This window comes from Lepeophtheirus salmonis, chromosome 3 (genome assembly GCF_016086655.4).
Source record: "Lepeophtheirus salmonis chromosome 3, UVic_Lsal_1.4, whole genome shotgun sequence".
NCBI lineage: Eukaryota > Metazoa > Arthropoda > Copepoda > Siphonostomatoida > Caligidae > Lepeophtheirus > Lepeophtheirus salmonis.
In genome coordinates, this window is record NC_052133.2 from 24,413,055 (window position 1) to 24,430,770 (window position 17,716).

At 29.6% G+C, this 17,716-nt stretch overlaps 1 protein-coding gene across 6 annotated transcripts in view; it reads left to right on the forward strand.

Annotated features, from left to right (window-relative positions):
- Window positions 1–17,716, forward strand: part of LOC121114753 (uncharacterized) — a 170,333-nt gene that overhangs the window by 1,356 nt on the left and 151,261 nt on the right. For 3 of the 6 annotated variants that reach the window (XM_071887205.1, XM_071887208.1, XM_071887206.1), the window contains one exon: window positions 227–1,081. The gene's annotated coding sequence lies outside the window, so the exon portion shown is untranslated. The remainder of the gene's footprint in view (window positions 1–226; window positions 1,082–17,716) is intronic. The other 3 variants (XM_040708805.2, XM_071887211.1, XM_071887207.1) reach the window with 2 other exon arrangements.

The window sequence follows — 17,716 nt, forward strand, 5'->3', positions numbered from 1 at the left end:
GTCATCCCTTTTTGTAAATGCAATTATAACTTAAAGTGAAGGATCAATGTTGATTTTTCTGACTTCTAATGACTCTTTCTTTCTTTTTGTGGAGCAAATGCAGTTGAACCAGAACATGTTTTTTGATTTTGGATGGGAATTTATTTGGATTAAATGCTCTGAAAAATTCTATGGGACGATGTTTAGATTAGTAAAGTAATACTCTAATTATTAATTTATCTTGTAGGCTAGGAGTAACATATTCTTTGATCTGGGATTTGGTGGGATCAGGATACAAACAGAGATTGACTACTCCATGATATACAAGTGTTGACTTTTTGTCTGTGAATTATTGACAAAAGGGATACATCCTCCGAAATGAGAGTTTACGTAGCTCTTGTATCGGCAATGTGAGGATTCTCAAAGCTCTTCTTTGGTCGGGATATATGTCAACGGGACTAAAGGATTACCATGATTGGAAGGAAGTCTTTTTACGTAAATGATTCACAACCTAATGCCTTGTGAATTTGACTATTTCTTCTCTTTTTCCACATAAAGTATTGGATACATGAATACCTAAGCTTAATAAACTCTTTTATGGCACGAAAAACATTCTCTATCCTTCGCTTGGTAATTATTTCGTTTATGTACATTTCTTGGCATTCCAAATTTACAGCACTCTTTTTGAGCTAATTTATATTGTTTTGCGCTTGTCTTTGATCTCCATAAGGATTTAATTGAGGTCTGTTTTTTATTGCAGATACGGATGCAAAGTGGAATAGAATGAAACTTCAACTATTCGAAATTCAGCTAGATTAGCCTCAGCTGATAGACATTATTTTTTGTACAGGATGGACGCCATTTTATGATACTGTAATGAGTCGATCTATAGTTCTGGCCAAATCTCGTACGTTGGTACCATCTTCGGTAATTTCCGTTGATATCCTTCAACATCATCCTGTGCATTATTAAATTGATCGTCATTTAATAAATGTGCAATTTTGATGAAATAATCTTCTGAAGCATTATGATTTATGGTTTACGTCATTGGTCTGTTGATTGAACTTTAGAAAGGTTGGACTTGCAAGTCTGGATTTCCCAGGTAAGAACACTTTTTAATGCTGAAAATATTTTCTTTGATATTATTTTGATACAACATTTTCATAATTTCTTGATTTAAATGCCGAGTGCACCATATGATCGTACAAGATTTAAGGAAGGATGATCTATATTATTTATAAAAGTAGGCAACAATTAACCATTTTTCTAAATCAGCATAGAAAATTCCATCAGAATCACGTCAATTCTGATATTGATTTTTTAATCCTCCCTCATTAATTTGGCATTTCGGTAGTAAAACGCTTCTGCAAAACTGTGAAATATCGATGGTTTATTAAGCTAAATAGGAAACATGAGACATTTATTAAGAGCATTGCACATATCTTGCCAAAATATTAATGTTTTCATTATAACGCAATATAATATAATATAATATTATTTTTACTTAGTTCTATAATTCATTTTATTATGTAACACAGTAATGAAAAAAAAACCAAAAAACGAGGGATCGATTTTACTTCCTTTAAAGACCAGCAAGTCGGACTGGACTGCGTTCCTCCGTCCTAAATAAGGACTGATACACTACAGCACTAGTCTTGACTATCTAGTGCATATATCTTTTTTATTAATTCACTTGTAGTCAACATTGAGAACATTGTCATATTCAGTGTCACGTTACACTTTTTTTTATTTTATTTTTACAAACATAACATAACATATTTTCTTTGAAATTGACACTTGTTATGATATGTGTTTATAAATTATTCCATAAAATATTAATCAATTTATTTTTGTATCTAAGGATGTCTTACATATTAATAAAAATAGTTATATAACTTTATTTTACTTTATTATATGTGGCATATTTGCGAGGAGAATATAATGGTAATATTTGTTTACAAAAATATCATCCCAAACAATAACGCGAGTCATAGATGTTTATAATGCAAATAGACAAATTTATACCTATCAGAATTCAAGCTAATAATTTAACTTTTTCCATTCATGTGCTTGCCGCCTCTTACCTTAGAGTCTCCCTTTGTATCACCTACCAAAGAGAAAAATAAATTTTTATATTGGTAAAATATCCATTTTAATGTTGGGATGGATAAACATACTAGGGAAGTATTTATGTAAGGACTTGAGGGGAAGTAATAGATTTTTAAACGCGTCTACATACATTTGAATGTTACAAATGGAAAACGAATCAGATATAGCGGGGGTGTCCGCAGGATTATATAAAGGGTTTTTCAAAAGGGACGCTCACATTTTACGTTGATAGGTTTCGAAAACGACGTCATATTATTGTTTCTTTGACAGCTGTGCTCAGAAATAGTAGTAGTTTTATCATCGAGCAGTACACACACGAGCAACGCTTGCAAATTATTAAAATTTATTACAAAAGTGGTGAGTCTTTGATCCAAACTTTAAGAGCGTTAACGCCAATTTATAGTCAACGTAATCGACCTCCAAAATAAACAATTCAACGTTTGGTGAAAAAATTTGAGTCCACATACACGCTACATAATGTTCCTGTGCCAGTGAGAAAAAAAAATGCACGAAGTGTAAAAAATATTGCTGGCACAAGCGCATCAATTCAAGATGACCCAAATTTGTCTCTTATGCGCCGTTCTCAATCGTTGGGCATCTCTGTGAGATCGTTGTGGCGAATTTTGCGAAAAGATCTTGGCCTACACCAGTATAAGATCAAGTTGACACAAGAACTGAAGCCGCTTGACCACTTCAAACGTCGGGAATTCGTAAAATGGGCTGTAGGTAAATTCGAAAATGATCCTGATTTTCAACGTAAAATCATCTTCGGCAATGAGGCACATTTTTGGCTCAATGGCTTTGTTAACAAGTAAAATATGCGCTATTGGGCCGGAAAAACCCACATGTGATTCATGAGGCGCCATTACATCCCCAAAAAATTACTGTATGGTGTGGATTGTATGCTGGCGGTGTCATTGGGCCGTACTTTTTCGTCGACGATGACAATCGCCACGTTACTGAATGGAAATCGTTACCGCACCATGATAACCGATAATGATAATTTTTTTTGGCCTGAATTGGAAGATATGGACTTGGATAAAAAGTGGTTTCAACAAGACTTCCACTTCACACACAGCAAATGTTACAATCGATTTATTGAAGATTAAGTTTGGTGAGCGGCTTATCTCCAGAAATGGACCAGTAAATTGGCCGCCTCTAGACTAGTTTCTTTGGGGTCACGTGACATCCCTGATCTACACCAATAATCCGTCGACGTTAAAAGAGCTCAGAACAAATATTCAACGCGAAATTGCTGCAGTTTCAGCCAATTTATGCGGAAAAGTAGTCAAAAATTGGGTTCAACGATTGGACTTCGTAAAACGTGCATGTGGTGGTCATTCAAACTACATCGAATTTCATTCATAAATTAACTTAAATGTATTTAAACGGCAAATAAAGAAATCGTCGATATCTCAAACCGTTTTTGTTTTATTTAAAAAAAATGTGAGCGCTGTTAATGAAAAATCCTTTATATATTTTTTTGGTGGGTTGTGCTTGGTTTTTGGAATTTTTTTGAAAAATAAATCAAATAATTTAAAATTTTTGGGGAAATTTTTTCAAAAATCCATAGCTTAAAAAAAGGTAAATTTTTTGCTATAAAATTTCAAATATTAAATTTTCTTAAAAATAAAGCCCTCTATTTTTTTTTTGGGGGAGAAGCCCCTCTAGCCCAACCCCTGCGGACGCCCCTGAATAGGTTCATTAGAATTGTATAATTAAAAAATACATAATCTTTATGTAACGTAATATATATTTTTCTATTTTGATATTGTTAGTCAAAATAAAAGGGATCGAACATGCAAAAGTGAGCTTCCAAAGTCTAATTGCCTACAAAAACAAATATAAGTGCAACTATTTGTTCAAATCAAATAACATGTTGCATTAGTATCTACTTCAATAAAATTTTGAACGCTCAATATATTATGAAACATTTGATGGATCTTGAAGCCATCTTGATAATATGTATAGAGTAAAGTGCCCTAGCCGATGTCACGGAGATAAGTGAAAAAGTTTAGGCGAAAGGCACTAATAACCTTTTTTCAAAAAATGTTATGAATAAAATATATTATTTTTCATAAAATTAGCGTAAGGTATTTTTTTAAGAAGGCCTTTTATGTTATTTGGGATAAATTATAGGCCCAAATTTTCGTTTCGAAATTTCCCCCCCAAATTTGAGTGGAAAAATTTGAAAAAAATAGTGTCTAACCTTCTCGCCTCTCAAAGAAAAATCCTATAACTGGCCTTGGTAACGTGTATATCCAAACAATTTACTTTATTTTAATTAATTCATCTTCTTGTCCAAAAAAACATGTTTATTACACCAAGTAGTCAACTCATTAAAACATAAAAAATACCCATCTTAGTCCAAAAAGAAACTTTCTAAATTAACTACTTTATTTTCTTTGAAGCAGGGTTGATGTAATTGCAAAGTCATTTCGTTCTTGAGGTCATACAATGTACATACATATGTATATTCTATAAACCCTGAAATAAAAGATTCTATTTTAATTATTCGATAATGAAATTCAATTATTTAAAAAAAAAAAAAAAAATACAAAATGAACTAGGCTGATCGCCAGGAGTAAATAGCCTCAAACATGTATTTTTATCAAAGCCATATATTCTAAGAGTATCTATTTAGACTTTTTAACATATTTACCATGTACATACTATGTTGTCTTGTCTATATTGTTATCCGATAAGTACATATATGTAACTTGATTATTATTGTTCTTTATTGTGCATTGATTAATCGGTAGTTGTTAATTACCCGATTAATATTAATAAATGTTTCTAGTAAATGCTAAATACAGTTAAAGTAAGGTCAGTAAATGACAGTCAAAGTGGGTTGCCACATCTACCGTGCGTGTACATTAGGGTGTCCCTAGACATATTACATAATTTTTTTTCTCAAAAATTTGAAATGCATAAATCCCCCATTGTTTTTAGTTTGATCTGAACTACTCAAATAAGAAAAACAAATCTTTAAGACAATGATAACAGGTGCTGATGAGAGCTTAAAGTCAATTAGATGACTTGAACGTAGGGTGGACCGGGAAGTTTACATTCAAATGAAGATTACACAAAAAATACTTATCCTTAATGTATTTTAATTCGTTTGATTATTAGTAAATTGATGTATGTCTGTTATGTAAAGCTTTGGTATGTTTAATTTAAAGTATCTCCGAGTAATTCAGTAAAACGTGTTTCAAAAATTTTCACGGTCCAGCCTACTTTTTATAAAGCGATGATGTTGAGTTTATCTTACAGAATTGATAAATAATAATTTTTTATTCATCGTAATAGTATTCCAATAAGTCTTGGCATATTTTGAAGCCAGTGAGGTTTATAAAGTACATTTTAAATTTCAAATTATAGAAATGTTGGGACCTTCTTTAATTTTAACTTCAAAGGCAATTATAGAATAGGAGCTCCAAGATCAAGAGCTACAATCTGTTTTCTCAATTTTTTTTCTGATTTATATGTAAAAAAGTTCAAATTAATTTTACATGAATTGTAGTACGGTAACTTGCTTTTAAAGATAGGATAACTTGTTTAATTAAAAAAAAAAACCTCAATATCTGATGTATTAATATTTGTAATTTGGATTGTACTCAAATTCAAATGTGTTCCTCCTTATCAACAAATATGGATGTACATTTATAATGTTTGAAAAAAAGTGTTTATTTAATTGGTGATACAAAACATCAAATAATAATAGGATCGAAACTTTCTTGTAATTGACAAGTTCTTAAAGTTTTATTTCGTAACATTTGTGAAGTCTGTGAATCAAAGCGTAAATTTGACTGTTCGTGAGTGTATTATCTTCGGGAAAAGCAAGAATACCCACCATACTTTCTTCAATTCTGTGAAAAAAATTGTTAAGTTCTATCAAGTTTGGAGATACATACTAAAAAATTCTAAGAGATTAAAGGATATCTTTGATCGATATCAGGGCGAGTTCATTATTAATCTGGATAATTTATTTGACATAGGACATATCAATGCATACCAATTAGTAAAAATTGAACAAGATAATTTTTTCTTGCAACAACTGAGAAAACCAGGTCGACCAGGTCACTTGTTTGGAGTAAATAATAACTTTCGGAAAAAGAGGAAAGATCTAGACTACGTATAGTAGATGATCAAAAAATATTAATAAAAATATTCTTTGTCATCTAATTCATCACCTGGGAACGAATATTTTTCTAATGATTTGAATCTTGATTCTAGTGAATCTGAAAGTTCCAAGGATGTTTACCTTATAATTAAAAGTACAGAGTCAATAACAACCTCAAAAATGATATGAAATATATTACTACTCCAAAGTTCGTAGCTGCATTAGATAGGTGTCTATTAAGTATGAGAGATACAGTCTTTATTCTTGAAGCACCTATTGATTAATTGGTGTTGAATATTCATGAATTTCCTATTAGTAAGTATTCTATCCAAACGATACGGAGTGTTCTTCGGGCGAACGAATTAAAAATTGATTTTAGAGACTAAGTACCAAATATCTTTACATTAGGCAGGAAAATTACCAAATGCAATTTCTAATACCCCACGTATAAGGATTGCTTTTGTTCATGAGCCCAAAATTATCCTGCCTGTAAAATATAAACATTTAAAAGAAAATATATCTAATAACATTTATTTATTTTGTTTTATAAAGTAAAAATAATACTAAAATAGGAAATAGAGTTCTATTATTTATCAATTCTGAAATATAAACTCAACTTTATATAGAGTAAAGGGGTACTAGAGGAAAGTTGAAACACGTTTTACTGAATTACAGTGAGATACTTCTAATTAGACAGTTTAACACAACAGACATACATATATTTACTAATAGTCAAATGAGTTAAAATACATATATAATAATACTTTTTGTGTAATCTTCATTTTAATGTAAATTTTCCGGTCCAATCTTCGATCAAGTCATCGAATTGACTTTAACCTCTGGTCAACAACTGTTATCATTGTCTTAGAGATTTTTTTCATTTGACTAGCAGAGATTTAAAAAAAAAAAAATGGGGAGTATGCATTTTTGAAAAATTTCTTTAGATTTAATGGGACACCTTAGTGTACATATATCAAGGGTATTGCAGTAAAAGTGCTTCAACTTTTTTTTATAAATAAAACACAAATGGTTAAAGATTTTGCCAAATGTATTTTTTCAGTACAAGTTATAAACATATACATTTATTTATGAAAAACAATTTCTCTAGCGTGACCACCATAAACACGTTTATATAATTCCGATCGCTGAACCCAATTTTCCACTGCCTTTTCCAATAAATTGACTGACATTGCAGCAATTTTGTGTTCGATATTTTCTCTTAGCTCTTCTAATGTCGCTGGCTAATTTATGTAAACCAATGACTTCACATGAACCCAAAGAAAATAATCTAAAGGTGTTAAATCGCACGCTCGAGGCTGCTAAATCAACTGGTCCTTTTCTACCCTTTATATACGTGTTTTATTCTAGAAGGGACCAATATACAATGTATTCTTAAGAACATTGCATATTATATCAAGACAATATTAAAAAATGGACAGGAAAAAATAGGCAAAGGGATCAAGTGGAAAAATGGCACAATTTTTTTAAGCTGATATATTCCTATGTAGGTTATAACTTATAAGTAAAGATAGGATGTGTGTAAAGGAAAAACGTAATGTACCAATTGGAAGAGGAAAAAAGCAGTTGATACGTGCGGGAGCAAGACAACTGGTACTATTGATTAATGTTATGGTTTTGGAGGATAAAATATGACTTGATTCTTTAACACTAGAACATAAATATAAAAAGTCGTCGAAATTGTCAAATTGAGGAATACTTGATTTACTTCGTGAAACTCATATTTTTTTTTCTTTTCATATATCTATATTATAGATCTATTAACATTGAGATTTACTAAATTTCTTCCATTAAAGTTGCTAATATAATATGTTATACAACGAGTAATCAAAAACTAGAGACTAACAGTTTAGCCGTAGCAGTAGATTACTAGTAAATTAATCAATTTAAGTATTATAACGTATATTTGTGATACTAAGTTAAAAAAGTATGGGTAAAATAATAAAAAATAACTGAAAAAACGTTTAACTATTACCAAAAAATATTAATTAACATTTTTAATACAAGTTATACCTACATAGAAAATCAAACAAATGAACGACAACAAATGATACGACATATAAATTATTCAATTTAAATATTACAAATGGATTAAACAAATTATTAACAATTGTAAATTATATAATTACAAGATATAATGAGATATTTTTACAGCGAAATAAATATACTAATTATTAATGGAAATAAAATCCATCTTCATCTTATCATACTTCAAGTACACTTAAAATAAATAAATTGCACATCTACATGTTCGAACCCATGGGGTATACCCGAGTGTTTACACGAAGAAACGGATGTGAAACAAACACACTGACCACCATTTGAAGCCCCCTTTGAGATCATTCAATCAGTTGTTCTTCGTTATTCGTAAATCCAGAAAAAACTAACTTACAACTGCGTAAATCAGGGCCTGTATTTTTGATAAGACGAAACTCTTCAGATATGTTCTCTCCAAGAGATAAGACCAAAATCAGATAGATGAAATCTAAGAATCATACTTCTAACTTGATCATCCATCTAAAGAGAGAAGATTCGACTCCTTCCTTGAGAAGGAGATTCCAAGATTGCAACATTGGAGAGGTCCATTCACAGTGAGTAGGGAATTTCAATATTTCAATTATAATTAGTATTTACTTTATTTGAATTTGTACGAAGTATGGCATTATAAAGTGATATTAATTATTATTATATATTACAAAGTATGACGTCTTTATCGTTACATTGAAATAGTGAACATTAATAAGATAATATATTAAAGTATTATAACGTATTTTTATAATAGTAAGTTAAATGGGTAAATTAAAAAACAAAAATACAAATAAAAAAAAACAAAAAACATTATGTTTATTATAAATTTTAATAGAAGTTATAAGAAGAGAATCAGACAAATTTTAAATATAAATATATTTATTAGAAGAAAGGAAATGCAGACAAAACTATCAAGGAAAGAGAGGTGAATTATATTTAAGATTCTAGAATTATCTTCCACTGATAGAATTATCCATATATATTATACATCACAAACTCCTACTTATTAATGGAATTGTGATTGAATATAAGTTATTTCTGCGTTCTATACATCAAGGAAACTGAAGGACTCATTGAAGTATTTTTCTAAGAGTAAGAGACGAAGCAGAGTTGTCTTTAAAAAAAAGGACATTCTGAATTTCATTGAGGAGCAGTGGATGGAGGATGAGAACTCTTTTTGTTCCTCACATGGGCTTACAGTCGAGTATTCTGTCTTTTTATGGAGCTAATTAGTTTTTATAGCAGTATACGATTATTCCGTAGAATATTTTGAGGAATTAATGTGTTTTTGAGCATAGAGGCAATGATTCGATAGGTCAAAAGTTACTATCACAGACCTTGATGGGAAGGAACATCTGCACAATGAACACTCCTTCCATTAAAGAAGATGAGATCCACCGAGTAAGGCACACAGAGACGAGATCCCTTGACCACAACATGAAGAGAGTATCAGAAAGGTGTGGCTAGGATATACAAATGGCAAAATATTAACTCCTAGTGAAAATGGATAGAAGCAGATCCTATTAATTGCAATAACGGCTGAGAAACAACTTTTTAAAGGCATTTGATTAATAAGGTAAGTGGCAAACTATAGTCTTTATTAGAGGGAGATGTTATCCCAACAATTAAATAATAAATAAAAAAAGAAGAAAGAGGACAGACAACAACCGTTTTCCTTTTCAAACAGTAATTTATTTGACCAAACGTGGCCAGCCTTAGTGATAACTGATACGAGTCGCTTTGTAAGGAGTGTGGTACCTATTTTTTCCACCTCTCAAATGCGTTGCAATCAAGCTGAAGAAATAGTGTCATTGTGGCTGTGGTTTCATTTTAGAGGCGATACTTTTAAGTGCTCTTAGAAATACAGTCAATTTCTATCATGCTTTTGAGTAGGGAGGAAAGTGCATTTGCCTTCGAAAATACATATTGGCTGGACAAAATACTTTTTGAAATTAAAATAACTACAATTTAGCTTCTGAGTTGTTATTGGTGCAATTTATAAAAAAACATTTAATTGTTTCAATTTTTATATACAATTAACATTTTTTCAATTTATTTTCATAATTTGAAATTTGGTAAATTCTTTGAACGCAAATAACTCCACAGGTAATTATGCAAAATTTCACGATAATTGATGTCATTTAAAAATTCTAAATTGGAGTTGCTTGTTCAAATCAGTTAATTGGAACGGGATTTATTGCAAAAAAGTCAACATTTTTAAGACCTTTGCAAAATCGCCATGACTGCTAATCCTAATCAACAAATCATGTACAATTATAAAATAGAATATTTTTGCCAGTAAAATTTTGCATCGTATAAAATCTTTCATTGACAAATAATTCAAAGAGGAACTTGGTAGTTAAAATACCAAAGTTCAGTTTATTCAGTGTACAGTCAAAGGAGGACGTCACCTATCTCATTTGATTTTTAAAACTGTAGAACAAAACTTAAAATATGTACTATCATTATGAAACAAAAGTAAAATGTTCCTTATGGATAATACTTGTTACTTTTGGAAAAAGGAAATTATGTATTCTCACTCTGTAGATACAATTTCGGCTGAATATAAAAAAATTAAATGCACCTGATAAGTGACATCTGATAGAGAAAAAAAATGCGATTTCAAGCCAAATATAATTAACAACCTAATGATCTTGATATTAAATATTGACGGGCCATTGTTGGTACGCTACAGGAAAACACGACTTATTTTTATTCAACTCTATAAGACACTATCCACAATATCAATCAGATAAATCCATAAAATAAGAATGATCTCCCATGTCATTTATTTTCTATACGCTTAAATATAAAAATCAACAGTGTGAAATATTTTTTCTTTTCTTATTTTCTTTGAAAATGTATATAGACCATATGGAGATTGGATGATTTAATTAGGAAACTATGTTAGTTACCATATATTTTTTCTAGTTTAAAAAAAAATTAAGTTGATATGTTTTTTCGAGTGCGTATGAAAAATTACCCGTTTCATGAAGCCATGAAAAATAAAGAATTTTTATTAAATATTATCTATTACACAAAAAAATTACATGATTTTTTCTTAAATCAGCTTTCACTGTAATGCCTCCTGACAAACTATATTTACAGTAATGAGTTTCTGTAGTTAATTTAAAACAATCTTTATTCTCAAATTAATTTTGACTCGTACATTCGTAGAATGAACTCAATTCGATCAAAATACATATTTTTGTTAAAAGGTTAGGAATTAACATAAAATTGCACTAGAAATAAGTAAAGATATCTTATTTAAAATAAAATTTATTATCCAAATGTCAAATTCTCATATAAACCGGAGTTTTATAAATTTGATTAGGGTAAATAAAAACAGTCAAACAAGTTTGTATCTGATCATTTAGTATGCATTTTCTCCAATTTAAAACAACTAAGTTTCATTGTATTAAAATAACAACAAATTTAACCTCAATTCCAGAATTTGAAATAACTTTTTTTTTTCTTTCTAATCGATGACTTAATAATAATAAATAATTAAACTAAGCCTATACGTTTACCTTCATCTAGTTGCAAATCAAATTAAATAACAATGATTGATGGATAATATTTCATATTATTTATTAGATAAAAGTAGCCTTATCTGAGGGTGATTCTTTAAATTCTTGAATTGATTCTAATTATGAATGGCAGACCATCATTCAAAGTGCAAAAATATTTAATCCTTTTATTAACTCATAATCGGGTCGTACTAGGATTTTTCTTAAGGGGAGGAGGAGGCAAAATATTTTCTAATTATCTTTTTTTCTTAGAAAAAGGAAACTTTCTTAAAAAAAAAGATTATTTTTGAAAAATCTTTTTTTTGAAATGACTAAAAATTGGCAACATTGAATGTCTTTTATTGTGACAAAACAAAATAAAAAAATTTCTATATATTTTTAGTCTGGAGTGTAACACATTAATTATGGCCCTGCTCATAATTATATTATTATAATTACATATTTACCTGTATCAGGTGAAAGTACCTTATACATTGACGTGCTGTCCTAAAATATATATTCTATAAGAATTTAAGTTATAAGTCCAATTTTGTATTCAGTGCGCTAGCAAGTATCTTTAGTATTGTAAGTGTATGCAGATTGTATAAAATTTGAGAACTACTGCTCTAGGTACACTGGAGGTGCAATGAATTTCTCTATAATTAGCTAAAAGAGCCGTTGCTATGATTTTTGACAAACTTTTTTTTTTTTTTTTGACAAACTTGACAACAAGGGGGTGTAAGATCCCTCCAAATATCCCCCTCTGTAGTTACCAGTCTGTTAACTACGCAACTTCTATTAATTCCCTTTTAATTCATTTGACGAGCTAAATTGCTTATGTCACGAGGGAAAATATTTCAAACGCGATATCTTACGGGGGGAGCTTTCTAAAAGGCAAATTAATTTGAAATACGTGTGCAATGTGCATCGTTCTACCACTAATACTAATTATACCTTTTGTTATATCCTAATACAAAACCTTAATTAACATATTAATGTTGAAGAATATAGTAATATATTTGATAATATTGTCTACCTCTTACGCAAACAATTTTTAATTTTTGAATCGAATCTATGTAACTCGATTGCATTCAAGACTAACCCTTAATTGTATAATATATTTATTTGTTCTGAATATTGTATCTATTCCGAGGTGTATGTAGCACTCGAGTCTTAGACTCGACTCTAACTCAGAATAGGTTGACTCGAATACAGTTATGTTTCATATGTACACATATTTATTACTTATGGAAAATATTGAATTAGTTTTATGGAAGCCCTATGTACGTACGCCATGGATCATCAAACTTTCTTTCTATCCTCAATTACTTGTCATTAAACCTTTAAATGAAATGGAACATTATTAAGTGCATCTAAATATTATTATCATATATAGGTTCATACTTTCACCAAACATATTAAAGGAGTTATTTTCAACTCTATTCAAACAAATAAATAAACAAGAGGACACACATATATTATGTATGTCCCCTTGAAGCACGTTACAGGTATGCCATAACATCCAACAAATTCAATATTTCCGAGCCATTAACTTTTACCCTTATCGTCACCACCATATCCAAAATAATCATGATAATTAGTATCCCATTTTCTTCTTTCCTCCTTGCCGGACATCCTTTTCTATGCATAAGTTCCATGCAATTGATCATATCAATGGACATTTTCAAGTTACATTATATTATTATGTAGAATACATTGCTTTACATGTTAGTACATACTCCTACACATATTTAATTTCGTAGATAGATACATTCATAAGTTTGACCTTCTACATTAATACCATTATTATTGTTATGCATATCATAATCAGGGTAATGATTACGTTCGGGAAGAATTCAATATAAATTTATTAATTAGCATAAACTTTTGTGAAAATGATTAAATTGAGATATAAATTAATTTTAAAAACTTTTTTTGCCCCGATTACATGGGCGAGACAAAGATGCACCTGGTAAGAGGCAGTAAGGACATGTTGTTCCCTGTTGAGGCCATCTGCAACGCCCAAAATGACTTTGTTTAGGCAAGACCAGTGACAACATCACCAGGTACTAGAAGTCGACCAATATCATGGCCTGGGCTGTTATTATTATGTTATTTTCATTATAGAGTGTGTAAAGATCAACTAACACGTCTACAATCCCATGTTGGTCGACAAGATCCTTCCAAGGCTTCAAGACACATATAGTCATGCCCCTTATATCTTCCGCCAAGGCAGGCACCCTTTCATACGGCAAAAAGTGCAGTCTTGGAAAAGCAAATTTCAAAGGCTTTTGGGGAAATAATATGCGGCCTCTTAGCAGCCCTGACCTGAATCCTATGGAATTTTTGTATGTCAAAATGACTTCAAGCCAGGGCTTGGACCCCCACCCCCATCAAAGACACTCTGAGGCGTGCTCTCATCCGAGACGGGGCCAATATCTCTGATAAAACTGTATGTGCTGCTTCTGGTCAAGTGCCTTCTCCTCTCGGCTCATGTAATCTGGGAATTTCGAACAAAAGTTTTTATAAATTAATATATATCACAATTTGATAATTTTCACAAAAATTTATGCTAATTAATAAATTTATATTAAGTTTATGTACTAAAAAATATCTTTACAAACTTATTCCTCAACCTGTAGGTATATTTCTAAAGTATTTTTGAGTGGGATGCATTAGACTTCATTTCTATTTTAAATGGTTGAGCTTATTATTTCAAAACCTATTATGAGAAATACTTAACAATATAAGAAATTTTCCATCTGGAGTGTTGGCCAACCAAAATGATTATTATCTATTATACTTACCTATGAATGCTTGTATACATATATTTCTACCTTAAAACCCATCGTAGGTGGCTTGTTGAGTCCTTGAAATCAATTATTACTTTTTAATTGATTTATATTACAATTGATTCAATCAAAGCATGGTTTAAAAACTATGAATGGAAATACATATTTCTTTAATAAATTTTTCCATTAGCTTCTACTTTGAGATTACTGATGATAGATCTAATAAAAAAAGATGTGTTTTTTTATTAAGAAGAAAATAGATATTAATGATTAAAAATGAAAATCTTAATCGACTCAATTTCTCATTACGTTCTAAGTCCTTAACTTTTTGAACTCTCAGATACAGAGGTTAGGTTAGACATTTTCAGATAATAATTCATTCCTTTTCATAAATTACGCCAGTCATCAAAGTTTAACTTTTTCTACATAAGGAAAAGGGTGTCTATTTCGAACAAAAGTTATTATAAACTAATTTATATGACGATTTGATCATTGTTTAATTGAGACGTTAATTACTACTCTATAATTATGTTTTCTTTAGCAAATCAAGTTTTTGAGCATTAATATCTTCAATTTTTTTATCTTATTATTGATTATGTTCAGAATTAAATAATGTTACATAAAAAATACTGAATTATATAAAATCAAAGTTAAATTTCGTAGTGAAGAAGTTAACCCTTTCTCTCATGAATTAAAAATAGGGGGAATGTCAAATTTTCTTTTTTGCAATGTTTTGAGTATAAAAAACATACCACAATAATTTTTTTAGTATAATCATATTACTAAGAGATAACACAAATTATACTTATAATTTCAGTTTGAAATTCATTTATTACTAATTAAGAATGCGACCAAGAATTTCATTTCATAAAACAACATTTTTATTATTATTCTACTAATAAATAATTTAATTAAAATTTCTTAGACATAATTATATAAAGGTTATTGAAACTGAAAGAATTGAAATAATCGTGAAACAGGTAAATTCCGGTATTTCTTATGCTAAAACGCATGAATATTTATCTCTAAACATATTACCCCAATAATTCTTACGGGTTATCCTTTTTTTTTTTATAATAGAGACTATTTTCTGAAGTGTTGCTCCTGGGCAATGTTATGAAAGAAAGGGTTAAATACATATTCAAAAATTTTATATAGAAAAGTACTCACAAATAATTGTGAATTAGAGTAAAACTCACAAAAAAATCGAAATGGAATATGATTCAGGACCCGATTTAACTTAAATATAATAATTTTAGCTTCGTAATTTGCCTGTCAACTTCAACTTGAATGAGATATTGGTCTATAAACATTTTTTTCTCTGTATTCTAGGTACAATTTATATAGAAATATCATTTTAAATAAATTAATTTGAACTTCGTAAACTAAACCACCAGACGTGAACTTATTTAAAATATCTAATAATATTTTCTTCATCCTTGATTGATCATTACCAAAATAGGGGAATTTTTATTAATAAAAATTAACTTAAAAACCATTTAAAAAAAAAAAAATGATAATTCTTATGTTTAGAACTATGTACCAATTCAGATTTGAACATTTCAACTTATGAAATGAACACATTCTTATTAGAAAAGAATTAAACGGACTATTTTTTTCGCTAAAAATGTTTAGCTAATAATAAAAAAGAAAAAATATAGACTTACACAGAAATATTATTCTATCTTCAAACAGATAAAGAAATCTGTTGTATTTAAGAAATATAAATCGCGGGGGTGTATTTGTAGTAACTAAATTCATTTTTTTAATTCTTAATGCTCTACAAAATGTAATTCACCGTTTTTACTTATTTTTCATATATATCATTTATATGGAAATAAGCCCTTTTAATAAAGTAAAAAAAAAAAATCATAAAAAATAATATATGTTGTTATATCCTTGAAAAACCATTGCATAATTTATACATTATGCAAAAATTTTAATCTAGTATATTTTAATATAAATTTTAAAATGGATTTCATCATAACATCTAATTAAACTACCAAAATTTAAATGGTAAGTCCTAAATCTACTACAAAATGATTGTTTTGAGTGTCTATAGTATCGTTGTACACGTTTTGAACTTAGTATGAGCTAGATTTAACAATATGAATATTTTTTTTATCTATCATCCCAACATTTTAACGCCTTATTAAATAATTTAGAATTGTAAGATCTTTTCAAAGATACTCTACGATACCTTTTTACATATTCACAAAAAAAAACAAAAAACCATATCGATGTTTTCCATGTTTGCAGAACTAAACGACCGTAGAAAATTATCAAAGGCGTATTCAATTATAAAGATTTATTCACCTATTACGAAATCTACGTAACAAATCAAATGCACTGCCCACACGTAAGAGTTGGAATAATTAATATATATTAGACACAGTGATGCTTAGACTTTTGGAAATGCTCATAACAACCAATATTCTTATCAAAATCGCAAAATATATAGGTAATTTGAAATCACGAAGAAAAAATTCCTTGCACTTGTCTTAACTATTTTTGAGATTGTAGATGTTTTCATATATAGAGTTGTATAAAATATGACCTACGTCCGGTTTTTGAGTTTTTTTTCCCCAAAAAAAGTCAAGAATCCTATTCACAAAAAATAAAATCCTCAATCTAGTTTTCTGAGAAAAAATTTTTACACTTATAACCAGTAGGTCTGGAATGTTTTAGGAGTTGAAACCAAGTTATATAATGGTGACGTGGTTATTACGCATAGTTTTTAACATTTTATTATTAGGGTCAGGCAGCAAAATTTTTGGGAGCTGTTAATTAATGTTTATTTTCTCATTACTATGAAAAGTTGTAGTAATTATTTTTTAATATTCTGTTTCCGCCGTCCTTTTTGATAAACAAACTATACTAATCATTATGTCATTTCATCATCATGAGCAAGCAACAAACAAAAACGACGCGCATCTCAGATCTCCTAGCCGCTCGAGATTATTTGACGTAGATTACGGTCATTGTTAAGTGTTCTAGGAGCCTAGTTTTTAAGTTGACCAATATGAAACAATATGTGGAAGACTTAGCATTTTATCTAGGGGTCAAGATATGGAGGGGAAAATTTATATAGGGATATGAAGTTCTTGTAATGTTTGTCCTTTTTGATAAAGAATATAAAGGAGGATCCAAACAAAAAG